The sequence below is a fragment of the Mastomys coucha genome, unplaced genomic scaffold (genome assembly GCF_008632895.1).
Source record: "Mastomys coucha isolate ucsf_1 unplaced genomic scaffold, UCSF_Mcou_1 pScaffold4, whole genome shotgun sequence".
In the NCBI taxonomy this organism is placed as follows: domain Eukaryota; kingdom Metazoa; phylum Chordata; class Mammalia; order Rodentia; family Muridae; genus Mastomys; species Mastomys coucha.
In genome coordinates, this window is record NW_022196910.1 from 16,885,868 (window position 1) to 16,900,184 (window position 14,317).

General features: G+C 42.7%; 1 pseudogene across 1 annotated transcript; it reads right to left on the minus strand.

The window, feature by feature from the left end:
* Positions 1-1,580: 1,580 nt before the first annotated feature.
* Positions 1,581-12,840, minus strand: LOC116076522 (annotated as a pseudogene). Its single transcript, XR_004112973.1, has 2 exons — positions 12,792-12,840; positions 1,581-2,433 (listed from the first exon to the last, which is right to left on the minus strand). The product of XR_004112973.1 is annotated as a GTP-binding nuclear protein Ran-like (transcript).
* Between the last annotated feature and the right edge of the window lie 1,477 nt (positions 12,841-14,317).

The following is a 14,317-nucleotide window of genomic DNA, read 5'->3' on the forward strand; positions in this document are numbered from 1 at the left end:
AATAAGTGCTGTACCTGTGTGTGGGAAAGCAAAACACATGGACCCCCAGCTTTCTCCTACAGGACCCACACTGTGGGGTTGGCTGATATCAAACTATCTCTACTATGACAGCTAATGTATTCCCACTCTAACAAACCTTAATATGAGCCTTGAAAAAAATAACAACTGAATTTTGAATAATATGACCATCTATCAGGACAAAGCCTATCTTCTTGATATAAAAGATAATGTCAAGACCAAGGAGTGGTACTGCATTCCTTTAATCCCAGCACTTAAGAGGCACAGGCAGGTGAGTTTTCGAATTCAAGGCCAGCCTGGTCTACAGAGTGGGTTCTTGGACACCCGAGGCAATACAAAGACAATCTGTCTCAAACAACAACAAAAACCATAATGTCAAATATTCAGTCAAAACTAACTTGGGGCTATGAGATTGCTCAGCATGTAAAGGTACTTGCTGTTAGGCCTGATGATACAACTTCAATCCCCAAAATGATGATGGAGGAAGAGAATCAAGTCCTGACAATTGTCCTCTGACTTCCACACACACACACCATAGATGTGCATGCCTGAACACATCTCAAACATTCAATATAAACACTAAAATATTTTTTAAATTATCTGGAATGAGGCCAGGCTCAGTGACAAATGTCTGTAGTTCCATGAACTCATGGAGCTTAGGCAAGAGAGTGGTAAGTTTGAGGTGAGTCTGGGCTACATAATGAGACTCTATCTCAAACAAACAAACAAACAAACAAAAAGACACAATTATATGCTGCCTAGAGAACCCTTACTTTTAATATAAATATACCTATAGATTAAACATGTAAGAATTGGAGATGATAGTAACAGTAAAGAGTAAATGATAGTATTATACATATATAATATAAAATAAAGAAAGCTGTTATAGATTGATGAACTATATCGTATACTATACTATATAGACTTTAGGAGAGGTAATATAAGTAGAGGTGAGAAAAATGTTAAGAAGCTGCTGCATCAAGAAAACATAATGGAGTTGGAGAGATGGCTCAGCAGTTAAAAGCACTGGCTGCTCCTTCAGAGTACAATTCCCAGCAACCATATGGTCGCTCCCAACCATCTATAATGGGATCTGATGCCCTCGTTTGGTGTGCAGGTGTACATGCAGATAGAGCACTCATACATTAAATAAATAAATAAATATTTTCAAAAGAGAAAGAAATGAAAAGAAAACATAATAGTTCTCAATATTTGTGCACCTGAAACAGAGCTTCAAAATATTTGAAGCCAAAAGAAGATAGGCTAAAATTATAAAATTTCTATAATATCTAGTGACAGCTAATATTTATTAAATATAATAGAATAAACACAAATTGTAAAAAAGAAGAAGTAAAAAAAAATAAGCATGCTTTGTTAAAATGAAAATCACTTTGGAATACTAACCCAAAGAAAATCCACAATGAAAGAGGAGAGAGTATCTATCTGTAATGTATGCCTGCAATAGAGTACTCTATATAAAGAATCTCCCAATAAAAACAACCCGGTTTTTTTGTTGTTGTTGTTTTTGTTTTGTTTTGTTTTTTGTTTTTTGTTTTTTTAGGTTATTTGAAATACAACTTTATTCTGAACGAAAAGAATGGGAATGACAGTAACAAACAAGATTTCACCACTGGATATTGTGATTCGACTGCAGCAGTCTTATCTTTGAAATTCAGAAAGGAAACAACTCTGTTCCAAACAGCTAAATATGCAATTCCAAAAAAATGAAGGTATGTTTAACTGCCACATTCACTCCGAAGCCCATTCATCTCCTTCAGCATCCCAATGAAGTACACGATCTGCTTAGCTAAATAAGGTGGCACACGCGCTGCACCCCTGACATCACAGGACAATTGCCTATAAAACTAGACTTCTGACGCAGGGCTCCAGCTTCACTTTCTCAGATGTCATCATCCTCATCCGGGAGAGCAGTCGTCTGAGCAACCTCTAAATTATGCTCGTACTGTGCTGCCAAAGCTGGATCCATGGCCACCTCAGGTGGGGCAAGAGCAGGCATGGCAACAAATTCCTAGTTAGGCTCTCCAATAAGCTCTCTGGCAAGCCAGAGGAAAGGCTTTTCAAAGTTGTAGTTGCTTTTGGCAGAAATGACATAGTACTGAAGATTCTTCTTTCGGTGGAAGACAATAGATTTTGCCTTCACTTTCCTGTCTTTAATATCCACTTTGTTGCCACACAATACAATGGAGATATTTTCACACACTCGTACCAGATCTCTATGCCATCGCCCACCAGGACGAGCTTGAACTGGACCTGCGGCTTTCCTGGACCTGCGGCTTTCCCTGGGCCGATCCTTCCATTGCGGCGATCCTTCCAGAAGACTCTCCGCGCCTGTCCGACTAACAACCCGGTTTTTAAATGACCACAGATATGAGCAGATGGTTTTACCAAAAGGACCTGTCGGGGTGACCAATCAGTGCTTGGAATATGTCAAAATGTATCAGCTATCGCAAAAACTCAAATTAAGAAACCATTAGAAAATCTGGCATTTGAAGGCTGACTTGCCCAACCAAGTATTGAAGAAAAGAGGACTCGGATATTATGGTTTGAATGTGATATGGCTCCCACAAGTTCATGTAACCGAACACTTGTTCCCTGACAGATGGCACTCTTTTGGAGAGTTCTGAAATTTTTACTAAAAATTTAGTAATAAAAAATAAAGCCTATCTGGAAGTAGCTTACCTGGGGCACATCCACAGGGGCTATGACTTATCCCGGCTCTATCGTCTTCATTCTGCTTCCTACTTAGCGCCAAGTGAAGATGCTCCTCTCCTGCACACGCTCACCTCCAGGATGCTCTGCTCAAGCACTCACAGCCAAGCAACCAAGAACTGACCCCTGTGAAACCACGGACCAAATAAATCTGTCCTTTATGTTGCTCACTCATGTCAGATACGTGGACACCGCAGTGGGAAAGGCTAGCTAATGCTCTGCACACCCATTCTGTAGTTATTCAGACTTCAATGTGTATAGCAACATTCTTCATAACAGACCCAAACAGTGAACAAGTCCCACGTCAATCAATGAATGTGTACAATAACCGATTGCAATCGTCTAGAAAACAGATGAAAGGAACCAACTGGTAATTACACAGGTAATTACGTAGAGCAAAAGAAGGCTAAGGGAGTGTGAACCAGTGCTGATTCCAGTCAGTCGGTGAACCTTGAAGGGAAGAGCTCATGTAAGCTGACTGAGCATGGCTCAGGGGTAACCTGACCCCTGGAATGGGAAGAGACAAAGGGGGAAATTCGGGAGACTGAGGAAGCATCCTGCACTTGAATAGCAGGTGGCAGAATAGGTGGAAACAGTTGTTAAAACCTTCTGCATGCATGCGTTTCAGTCATCCAGCCCCCTATTTCCAACTCTGCACACATTTTTAGTGCAACCACACTCTGGCAGTTCCTAGCTTAAAGGGGGGCAGTTTTTTCTTTCTGATTTCCTGCCCATGAATAAGTGGCTTATGGATAACAGGCACAGCACACTCTCCTCATTATTTTTTTTTTCAAGACAGGGTTTCTCTGTGTAGTCCTGGCTGTCCTGGAACTCACTGTGTAGACCAGGCTGGCCTTGAACTCAGAAATCCACCTGCCTCTGCCTCCCAAGTGCTGGTATTAAAGGAGTGCACCACCACGCCCAGCTTCTCCTAACTTCTTCTAAAGCAGTGGTTCTCAATCTTCCTAATACTGTGACCCTTTAATACAATTCCTCATGTTGTGGTGACCCCCCCAATGATAAAACTATTTTCATTGCTACTTTGTAATTTTGCTATTGTTTTGAATCATAATCAAATATCTCTGTTTTCTGATGGATGGTCTTGGTCAACCCCTGTGAAAGGGTCATTCAAGCCCCCCTCCCTCACACGTGGTCTGACCCACAGGTTGAGAACCCCTGTTCTAGGTTTGGATATTTGTTTGTTTGTTTGTTTGTTTCAGGTAAATGGGGGAGCTGGTGAGCTTGTTTCTGTCCTCCAGATTTTATCCTGTGGTGTCCTTGGCCAACTTTGTTTCTGGATGAGCTGCATTCATTTTTCTCACTTCCCTTTATGAAGAGCATGCTGACAGATCATGTCTGACTTCTGGCAAAGGAGTTTAATTCCATCAGAGACTAGAGATCTTTATTTTTCTAAAACTCATGCTCTGGGTTAGCTATGCATGGGATTAAGAACTCTGAACTTGCTGAGCAGTAATTTTAATAATTTGACTGCCCCCCCCCCGTATTTAGGAGTGATATTTGCTCAGTAGAAGGCTCTTCGGGGAGGGAGATCTCATGGAGTAAGACACTGTTATGAAACCTCGGGAGAGCTCATGTTACTTTCTGCATATGAAGAAAAAAAAAAGCAGAAGACTGGAAGAAGAAAGCCTACAAAACCCGAGTGCAAAAACCCATGGCTACAGTATTTTGTAGGTGTCTCTGCAGTTCCGTGACCTCTCTCGCTAGTGGTTTGTATATGCCTGGCCCAGGGAATGGCACTATTAGGAGGTATGGCCTTTTGGAGTAGGTGTGGCACTGTGGACATGGGCTTTAATACCCTCGTCCTTACTGCCTGGAAGCCAGTCTTTTCCTGTGTGCCTTTGGAACAAGATGTAGAACTCTCAGTTCTTCCTGCACCCTGCCTACCTAGACGCTGCCATGCTCCCACGTTGATGATAATGGACTGAAACTCTGAACCTGTAAACCAGCCCCAATTAAATGTTGTCCTTATTGGAGTTGCCTTGGTCACAGTGTCTGTTCACAGCAGTAAAACCCTAACTAAGAAACTCTCTCTGCTCCAATACTCATTTTAGGCAAATGGTGAACAATAAACAATCTGAGTGTCCTGTGGCAGCTTCAGCCTCCCTTCCATTATTAGACACTTACAACATTGTAACTGACCCACCCTCTCCCAGCCAGCATTGCTAATCCTCTACCAGGAGCATCCCGCTCAAGATCCCTAACAGCATCAGACAAGACACTCCATGCGTATAATTGCAGCTACATCCTTATTTTCCGGATTAAGGAGACGACCTTTCAGGCTGTTTCATTTCAACAATGCTGTCTTTATCCTTCCTGAGCTTTTCAAAAGCTTTTAGGGTTCAAATAGGACACATTGTGGGTGTCTTTTTTTAACTTGAAAGTTACAAACAGAACTTCATGACTTTTAGAATACACATTAAAGACCCACTTGACCAGAACTGTAGAAGTAGTCAGCTCACACAAAGATACCCCTAGCTCTCTAAATATATGGCTAACATTCAATTCCACTTTTCAGAATTAAAAATAAACAAATACAAACTACAACAAGGAGATGGAGGAACAGCTTAGCACTTAATAGCATGGTCTGCTCTTCTAGAGGACTCAGGTTCCACTCTCAGTAGCCACAAGGTGTTTCCCAACAGTCCATAACTTCTAGCTTCTATGAGCACTAGGCCCATATACCTTACACAGATATACAAGCAGGCAAAATACTTATGTGCATAAAATAAAAAATTTTAATTAGTAAGTAAAAAATTACAATGAAATACAATTACTTATCTGCCCCACCCCACTCCCAGTCAGAAATTTGAGGATTTACTGTATGGTAAGGCTGTGTACATGGGCGAGGGGAGGTACTTTCATGTATGGTTGGCAGAAGAGTGAAGATAGATCCAGGCCTGGGACAGGGACATACAAAGATGAGACAGAGACATCTTTTTCAGATCGAAAGGAAGTGCTCAGAGATTAGTGGGACAAAAAGCAGTTGACAATCAGCATTGCCTCTCCAAAGTAGCAGAAGGAAGAGCTTCCATACCAGGAGAGGTAGGGGTGGGCGGAAGGGATTCTATCAGTAAAATGACATTCACAGAGCTTCACAATGTTACCCCACAGGTTAATTGGTACACATGAGCTGGTTTCACAGGGGTCCCCTAAGACCATCAGAAAACACAACTATTTACATTACAATTTCTAACAGTAGCAAAATTACAGTTATGAATAGCAACGGGAATAATTTTATGGTTGGGGTCACCACACCATGAGGAACTTTGTTAAAGGGTCCCAGCATTAGGAAAGCTGAGAGCCACCAGGCTAGAATGTCATCTCCTAGCTTTGAGAGCCACCGGGCTAGAATGTCATCTCCTAGCTTTGAGAGCCACCGGGCTAGAATGTCATCTCCTAGCTTTGACTGGATGTAAGCTCCTTGGTATCATCCTCTAAAGTACAGACTCTGGTTGCCCAGGTTTGGGCTGAAACCTGGCACGACCCCCACCTTCCTTTCTGACAAGCTCCCGAGTCATGTCCTGGCTGCTTACCCAGGGATACCTTGCAAGCTGCCAGGGATTGAAGATTCCTTACCCCATCACTGCTTTCTGTCTCATTCTTAAATAAATGATACCCTTTCTCTGGTGGAAATTACTTTTTCCTGTCTACATACTGAATTTTTTTATTGAGCCATTTTATTTATTTTTGCTAATTAAAATTCATCACATCAACACTTCAATATTTTTGCGCAAGATGCGCTAGACCCAGATTAGAAATAGTAATTTCAATTCTCTCCACTTATGTGTTTATTTATATAGCAAAGGGTTTTCTCGAAAAGACCTGAGGTTTGGTTTTGTTTGGTTTTCTAAGGTAACAGAAAGATCACACTGAGTGACCATAAAAGATGGAATGGTCACATTTCCAAGTGTAAGAAGTACCACTAGGAAACAAAGATCACACTTTTAAGTCCAGTCCTTTAACTTTCTGAACAGCAAGGACAGTTTTCAGAGTCCCATCAGAAGCCAGTAAACTTGCTGCCCAGAAAACTGAGCACAGTGACACCTTCCTCTCTAGTCTGGAGTCTGTAAGCTCTCACTACTGGTCCACAGTCTAATGATATGCAAATGCTGTGCCTCTGTAAATAGGAACATTGTGGGATTGGAGGGCAAGACCCTTAGCCTGCAGTGCTTCGCGGTAAGACATCTACAGTTCTAAAGTCAGAGAAGAAAACGAGAATCAGCTTTGAGAGTGTGTGGTTTTGCTACTTCAGCCTGGGGAGCAATAAAATGAATCCAAAGTAAGCATTCTGGATCAAAGACCACTGCATCTTAGCTTGGTGGAGATTCATTTGGGGGCAGAAAGAGAGGTGAATAGCACAGCCAACCCAAGGTATCCTTCCATGCACTGCAGACTGTGGGAATAGGGCCTCTATTGAGAAGATTCTGGGCTAGGGCAGATTGCCTTATATGGATCAAGGATGCGTGGATCTCATCTCAAAGTTCTCTGGGGTGAGACTCGAGATTCAACAAAACAGAAGAGTATCTTTGGCTCAGAAATCTGTGTAGCTAACAAAATGATTTAATAGGAGTAAATAAGCCTGCTGTGCTGTTTATGGTTGTAGCACGAACTCACCTTCTAAACACTACCAAAAATTCACAGTGCCTCAAGAAGAGTTCCTAGCCCTTCCTCCTAAATATGTGGTAACTAAGAGAAGGCTCTCAGAACTTGTCCACCTGTGCTCCTTTGCCCTTGTCACCACAGCATTAAAGAGCCTCTGTCTTCCTCCCCAGGAAACACTCAAATTACCTCTCATTGAACTCTTAGTGTGTAATCCATTGATGCCTACAGGAAAAACCATGTCCTTTGATATGCCCCGCAAGATGCTGATGGTGGATTTGTGACACAGAGTATGTCCTCTTCAAACCAAGCACCCTAAGTCTGCTGCAGAAGGACACTCCCTTGGCTCCAGCAATGGCATTCCCAGCATTTGATGTGCAGGAAGCATATTCGAAACCTTTGGCCAGGAGAATCAGTTGCTACTTGTGGTTGCTCTGAAAACTGATCCACTAAAGAGAAATTAGAAAGTGACAACACTTCCTATGTTGACATCCCTCAGAGGCGGTGGGTAAAACCAACACTCATTAATCACTTTACACCCAAGATCATGTGGGTGCGAGAGATGTTCTGCTCCTTCCGAAATGGTATCATCGTAGCTCGTGCCAAAGGCATGAAACCTGGGTATTAGGAATGACAACTGGAGATATTGTGCTACTTCTGGGATTAGGCTCAGCTAAGAATATTCCCTGGCTATTGTGAAGCTGTCTTATTATAGTCGCTCATAAGACCCAACTGCTAACTCTTCAGGAGTTTTGCAAGCAAGTTCCTGAACTGGCCTGAGATTGTCCTGACGACAAGAAAATTGACAACTGCAGAAATCAGAGATCTTCCCTCAAACCCCAGCTAGTTAAATATTTACTGTATTAAGCGTGTTAACAGAATTATAGCATAATGGTTAAGCACATGGGGGCTACAATGTAGATGATTTGAACTAGAGCCCCACCAGGCTGTGTCTACTTGTCTTTAATTTTCCAAAAGTAAAAGTGAAACTTAAGACAAAACAAAACCTTATTTCTTCTGTTTCCATCTCGAGAACTTTCATCAGAATAACCAGAATAACATTCCTAGGTTTTCCATGATCTTCAAAAGGTGCGACTTATAAGATTACTGAATTTAGAAGCTCTGTGGGCCAGTTTTATGTCAACTGGTGACACAAGCTAGAGTCATCTTGAAGAGAGAATCTTGACTGAGAAAATGCCCTCCTCAGATCCTTGATTGGTTATTGATATGGCTGGACTGGTGGTCGTGAGTGCAGTAAAAGCAAAGCCAGGGCATTCCTCCATGGCCTTAGCATGGAGCTCCTGCCTCCAGGTTCCTACCCTACTTAAGTACCTGCCCTGACCTCCCTCAGCAATGGAGTGTGACCTGCGAGCTGTAAGCTCTCGTTAGTCTCTGTGGTGGTTTGTTTGAAGACACTTGGCCCGTGGAAAGTGACACTAACAGGAGGTGTGGCCTTGTTGGAGTGGGTGTGGCCTTGTTAGAGTAGGTGTGGCTTTGTTGAAGGAAGCGCATCACTGTGGGGGGTGAGCTTTGAGATCCTATGTTTAAGCTTCACCCAGGCAGAAGAGGTCTCTTCCTGGCTGCCTATATAAGACAGTCTCTTCCTGGCTGCCTTTGGATCAACATGCTGAACTCTTGGCTCCTCCAGCACCATGTCTGCCTGCACACTGCTGTGCTTACCACCACTATGATAATGGACTGAACCTCTGAAATTGTAAGCTAGCGCCAGTTAAATAATGCTGTTCTTTATGAGTTGCCTTGGTCATAGTGTTTTAACTAAGACACTCTCCAAGTTGCTTTTGGTCATGGTGTTTTCTCACAGCCATGGAAACCCTAACCAAGAGAGGAGGTTAGCATGAGTGACAATTATCTCAGCACATGGTACAAAAATGGTATTATTTTTCCCTTTCCCTTTAAGGACATTTTCCATAAACTCCACTTAGCACCATGAGTTTGTATCCCATTGGTCAGAATTTAACCATATGGTTACAGCAGCAGCAAAGGTAGCTGGGAATTTTTTCAGACCATCCATCCACAGGCCCATCTGAAAAAGAAATTTATTTTAGTGTGGAAGAAATGAATAGAATAACACACTGAATGTGAACAAATAGTGTCTGTTACAGCACATAAACATTGGACACAATGCTATACTGAAAACAAGCATCTGTTGAAAATAAGCCACAGTTATTTTCTTATTAAAAGCATCCAACTTTCCATGCCTATAATTATATGCCAAAATATTCCTTTGGCTAAGGGATTTTATTACTGTTTTCTAAAGCTCTCTGCTTGAATTCCAAGCACTCACTTAGAAAAGATAATAAACAAAAAGAAAGAAAAAAGTAAATGTATTAGAACTCATTATTCTTGGGCCCAACAGGAAGCAGGGACAGAAGGAAGTTTAATCAAGTGGAGGCTCAAGGCATGGACTTAGGGAATTAAAGGTCCAAGTTAAGCAAGTACAGAAGGCTCTGGGCTGGAGAAATGGGATATTGAAAGAAGGTCTCACACAAATTCCTTCTAATCCCTTATTTTGCAAAAGCAAATTTTCAAAGGAACTGTGATCTGGACCTTCTCTTTCTCATCTATAAAATGAAGCTTTTCCTGCTTGCTTTCTCTTCTACTGACCCAAGTCATTTTCTAGAAACTTCTCTAGGTTTTTTTTTTTCTCCATTATCCTTGACAATGTCCTTTACTATGGGCTATCTCTGTGATATGAGCGAGCTCTAAATCTCTCTCATCTCTCTCCACCAGTGTAAATGGAGCTAGCAATACCATCTACGTCAAAAAAAAAAAGTCATATCAGACGAATTGATGCATTTTAAATGCTTGAGACATATCCTGATGCAAAGTGCATCAGATTTTGTTATTATTACATTTGACTTTCTCTCTCATCAAGATAATGGTACCAAATGACTCCTTAATACTTTCTGCTAGAAAACTCTGAGGCTGACCATCACTGGCATGACATCAACACAGAGTATGGTAGAAGTTCCTAGTCTAGTAGGTTCCTAGACATGACCTATGTTCAAGTGAGTCTCAGGACATCCTACTGCGCTGTCATGTACAGCTATGAGTTATTTTTCTGTTTCTGTGTTAATCACTGTGACAGGAGCAACTTATAGAAAGAAAGGGTTTAATTTAGCTTATGGTTCCATAGGAAGTAGAGCCCATGGTGGAGAGGAGGCATGGAATTAAGCAGCAGGCATGTTGGCAGGAGCAAGAAGCTGAGTGGTCACATCTTCAACCACACACAAAAAAAGCAGTGGGTAAACAGGAAGAGAGGTGAACGTTAAACTTCCAAGGTCCACCCTCACCCCTTCCTCCAGCAAGGGAGAAACTTCCCATACAGTCTTAAAACAGCACTAACCACCAGGAAGCAAGTTCTCAAATGCCTGAACCAAAAGGGAAATTCCCCATTCAAATCCTGCACAGTAGGGAACAACTTATTCCCATTTATTCAACAAAGGCTATTATAGACAATAGAGGTACGCTGAAGTAGAAGACTTGCTCTTCCACTGAGAATCAGACCAGCAGGCATGTGTGGGAGAGCAGCTGGTTCAGGAGAGTATTGGTTGTTGCTGTAACACATACAGCACTTGTTGGTCATCTATCTGTCTGTTTGTCATCTATCATCTATCTATCTATTATCTGTCATTTATCAATGAGGAAGGGTATACTTAATAGAATACTCCCCATTTCAAAATTCAGCTCAGAGAAATAGTTTGTTCATTGATTCATTTAATCAGCCAAAAAAAAAAAAATGCTGATCAACCTATGGTAAAATATTCAGACATGTCAAAACTGGATCCTCATCTTTAGAAATGTGCCTCTTTCTCCCTCAGCCCTGCATCTTTCTAGGTTTGTCTAATGCTCGGGCATACTAGCTAGACATGAACTGAAGATGGCCATGAGTTTTACCCACTAGCCAGAAGTCACAGCTGAAGTAAGGAGCTACTTTCTTGGCAGCTGCAGCACAAGTCCTGAAGTGGCTCCTCCTTGGTTCGATGAGTCACCAACCCAGCCTTTAGTCACTCACTGGAGTTTCATCTAGAATTTTTAAATCAGGGACTTGCTCTCCTGTGGTATTTAGCTATAGACTGAAAAAAGGACTGTTCCCTTCAATGAAAGAGGTGGCACTACTAATGATGGAAAGGTGACCAGACTGGAGAGGACAAAACAGACAAAGAAAAGTAAAAACTGAGAATAGATGTCCACAACCATGGGTGGCCTCATTGTGAATCCTACTGGATTATGGGGAAGGTGGAGTTTCTTTCTTTCTTTTATTTTTTTTTAAGATATTTTCTTTATTTACATGTAAATTTCTCCTTTCCCATTTCCCCTCCAAAAAACAAACAAACAAACAAAAACAACAAGAACTAACCCCTGTTGCCTCCCTCCTCCCCATGTCAGCCACCCCACCCTCTCCCACTTATTGGCCCTGGCATTCCCCTACACTGGGGCACAGAACCTTCACAGGGACGAGGTCCTCTCCTCCTATTGACGATCGAATTTGCAATCCTCTACTATACACATGCTGCCAGAACAATCAGACCCACCATGTACAGTCCTTGGTTGGTGGTTGAGACCCTGGGAGCTCTGAGGGTACTAGTTAGTTCATATTGTTGTTCGTCCTAAGGGGCTGCAAACCCCTCTATAGGTCCTCTCTCTAACGCCTTCATTGGGGACCGTGGACTCAGTTCAATGGATGGCTGTGAAACTCTACATCTGTATTTGTCAGGTACTGTCAGAGCCTCTCAGGAGATAGCTATATTTAGGCTGGCTTGTCCTTCCTTCAGTCTCTGCTCCATAGTTAATCTCTGCAACTCCTTCCATGGGTATTAGGTTCCCCCTTTTAAGAAGGAATGAAATGTCCACCTTTTGGTCTTCCTTCTTCTTGAGTTTCTTGTGGTTTGTGGGTTGTTCTTCCTGTATTCCAAACTTCTGGGCTAATAACCATTTATCAGAGAGTGCATACCATGTGTGTTCTTTTGTGATTGGGTTACCTCACTCAGGATGATATTCTCCAGATCCATCCATTTCCCTAAGAATTTCATAAATTCATTGTTTTTAATAGCTGAGTAGTACTCCATTGTGTGGATGTACCACAATTTCTGTATCCACTCCTCTGTTGAGGGACATCTGGGTTGTTTCCAGTTTCTGGCTATTGTAAATAAGGCTGCTATGAACATGGTGGAGCATGTGTCCTTATTACATGTTGGAGCATCTTTTGGGTATATGCCCAGGAGTGGAGGTGGAAGGTAGAGTTTCAAAGGAAATCTTATGAAGGGTTTAGAATGAGTTCTGAAGAGCATCAGGAGAACAAATGGCATCCAGAAACTGAAATTCCATCCTCATCTGAGGGTGGCTTCCTTGTGGTCAGCGGGTCCACAGAGTAGACTATGTTCAACCTCCCACTACCTTACTCAACACCTCCGCTTTGAGCAAGTCTGGGTTGGCTTGTTCACAGTCCATCACTTTTGAAGAAGAAGAAGGAAGAAGCCATTCACTGATCATGTGTGTTTGTCAAGCACCTATGTCGGGAGGGGTTCTAGAAATGGGAGTTTCTGCCTTCACAAGACTAATCTCATAAAAGAAAACATATATTAGACAAGTGAATATACAAAGTCAGATAGGATGATCTCCAGCGTAAATGAAATTAAGGCAGAAAAGAGGTAGGATGGGAAAAATAAGAAAACTGGGTGACCAGGGATCCCCTAAGAGGTAAAATTTGAAGGAAGGAAAACCCTGAAGGAGCTCAGGGAACTGTTGTGCTAGTCTCTGTGGAAATGGGACATCTACTAATGCAAATGTGCAGAGGCCACAAGGTGCCTGATAGGAAGCAGGAGCAAGAAAAATAAGGCTATGAAAAAACAAGAGGAGACCCAATTCTGCCTTCTGTTTTCCGAAGGGGAGGTGCGGGGGTTGGGGGACGGGATGGGGATGAGGAATCAGCCCTACCACTCTTGCTGCCAAGTTTTCAGCTGTGCCTTCCTGCTATGGCGCAGAGTTCACGATAGAGTTCCGCTGTTCCTTCCCGCCATGATGGACTGCGCCCTCTCAAATCATGAGCCAAAATCAAATCAATCCTTCCCTTTAAAAAGAAAAATGTGTGGGAGAGATCTGTGTGCTAACCCAGAAGGTAACAAACAAGGCTGTGTATCCATGGGCAGCTGTGCAAAGCCCTAGGCTTCCAGGTCCCAGAATGCCTTTCTTCTCTCCTCCACAAGCTGCCACGCCCCCTGGCTTCCCTGATCGATCTCCACTCAGCTCAGCATCTTCCTTTATCATCCTCAAAATCAGTACTTGTTTTGGCAGTTCAGAGCGGCACCTCTTATAAAAGCAGGGAAGGGGTTTGACTTTAAGAGAAACATTTTTTTCCATTGCCTCTATTTTTAGAAGGAAGTGTTCTTCGATGGAAGCAGGTGCAGAGGGCCACAACCAAACTTTAGAAGGAGATCGGAGAGTCTTTGTGGAAGAGTTGGGTCCTGGAGGGGACAGGGATTCTACAAGAAGACTAAAAGAGTCAACTAACCTGGACCCTTGGGGGCTCCCAGAGACTGAACCACCAACCAAAGAGCAAGCATGGGCTGGACCTAGGCTCCCTGCACATATGTTGCAGATGTGCAGCTTGGTCTTCATGTGAATCCCCCAATAACTGGAGGAGGGTCTTACCCTGACTCTGTTGCCTGCCTGGGGATCCTGTTCCCCTAACTAGGCTGCTTTGTCTGGCCCCAGTGGGAGAGGATGTGCCTAGTTCTGCAATGACTTGATGTGCCAGAGTGGGTGATACCCAGGGGAAGCCTCCCCCTTCTTAGAGGACAAAGGGATGGGGAATGTGGGTAAGGGCTGCGTGAGGAGGGCTTGGAGGAGGGGAATGCTGCAATCAGAATGTAAAGTGTATACATAAATTAATGGAAAAAATAATTACATCAAAGTATTCACTCAAAAT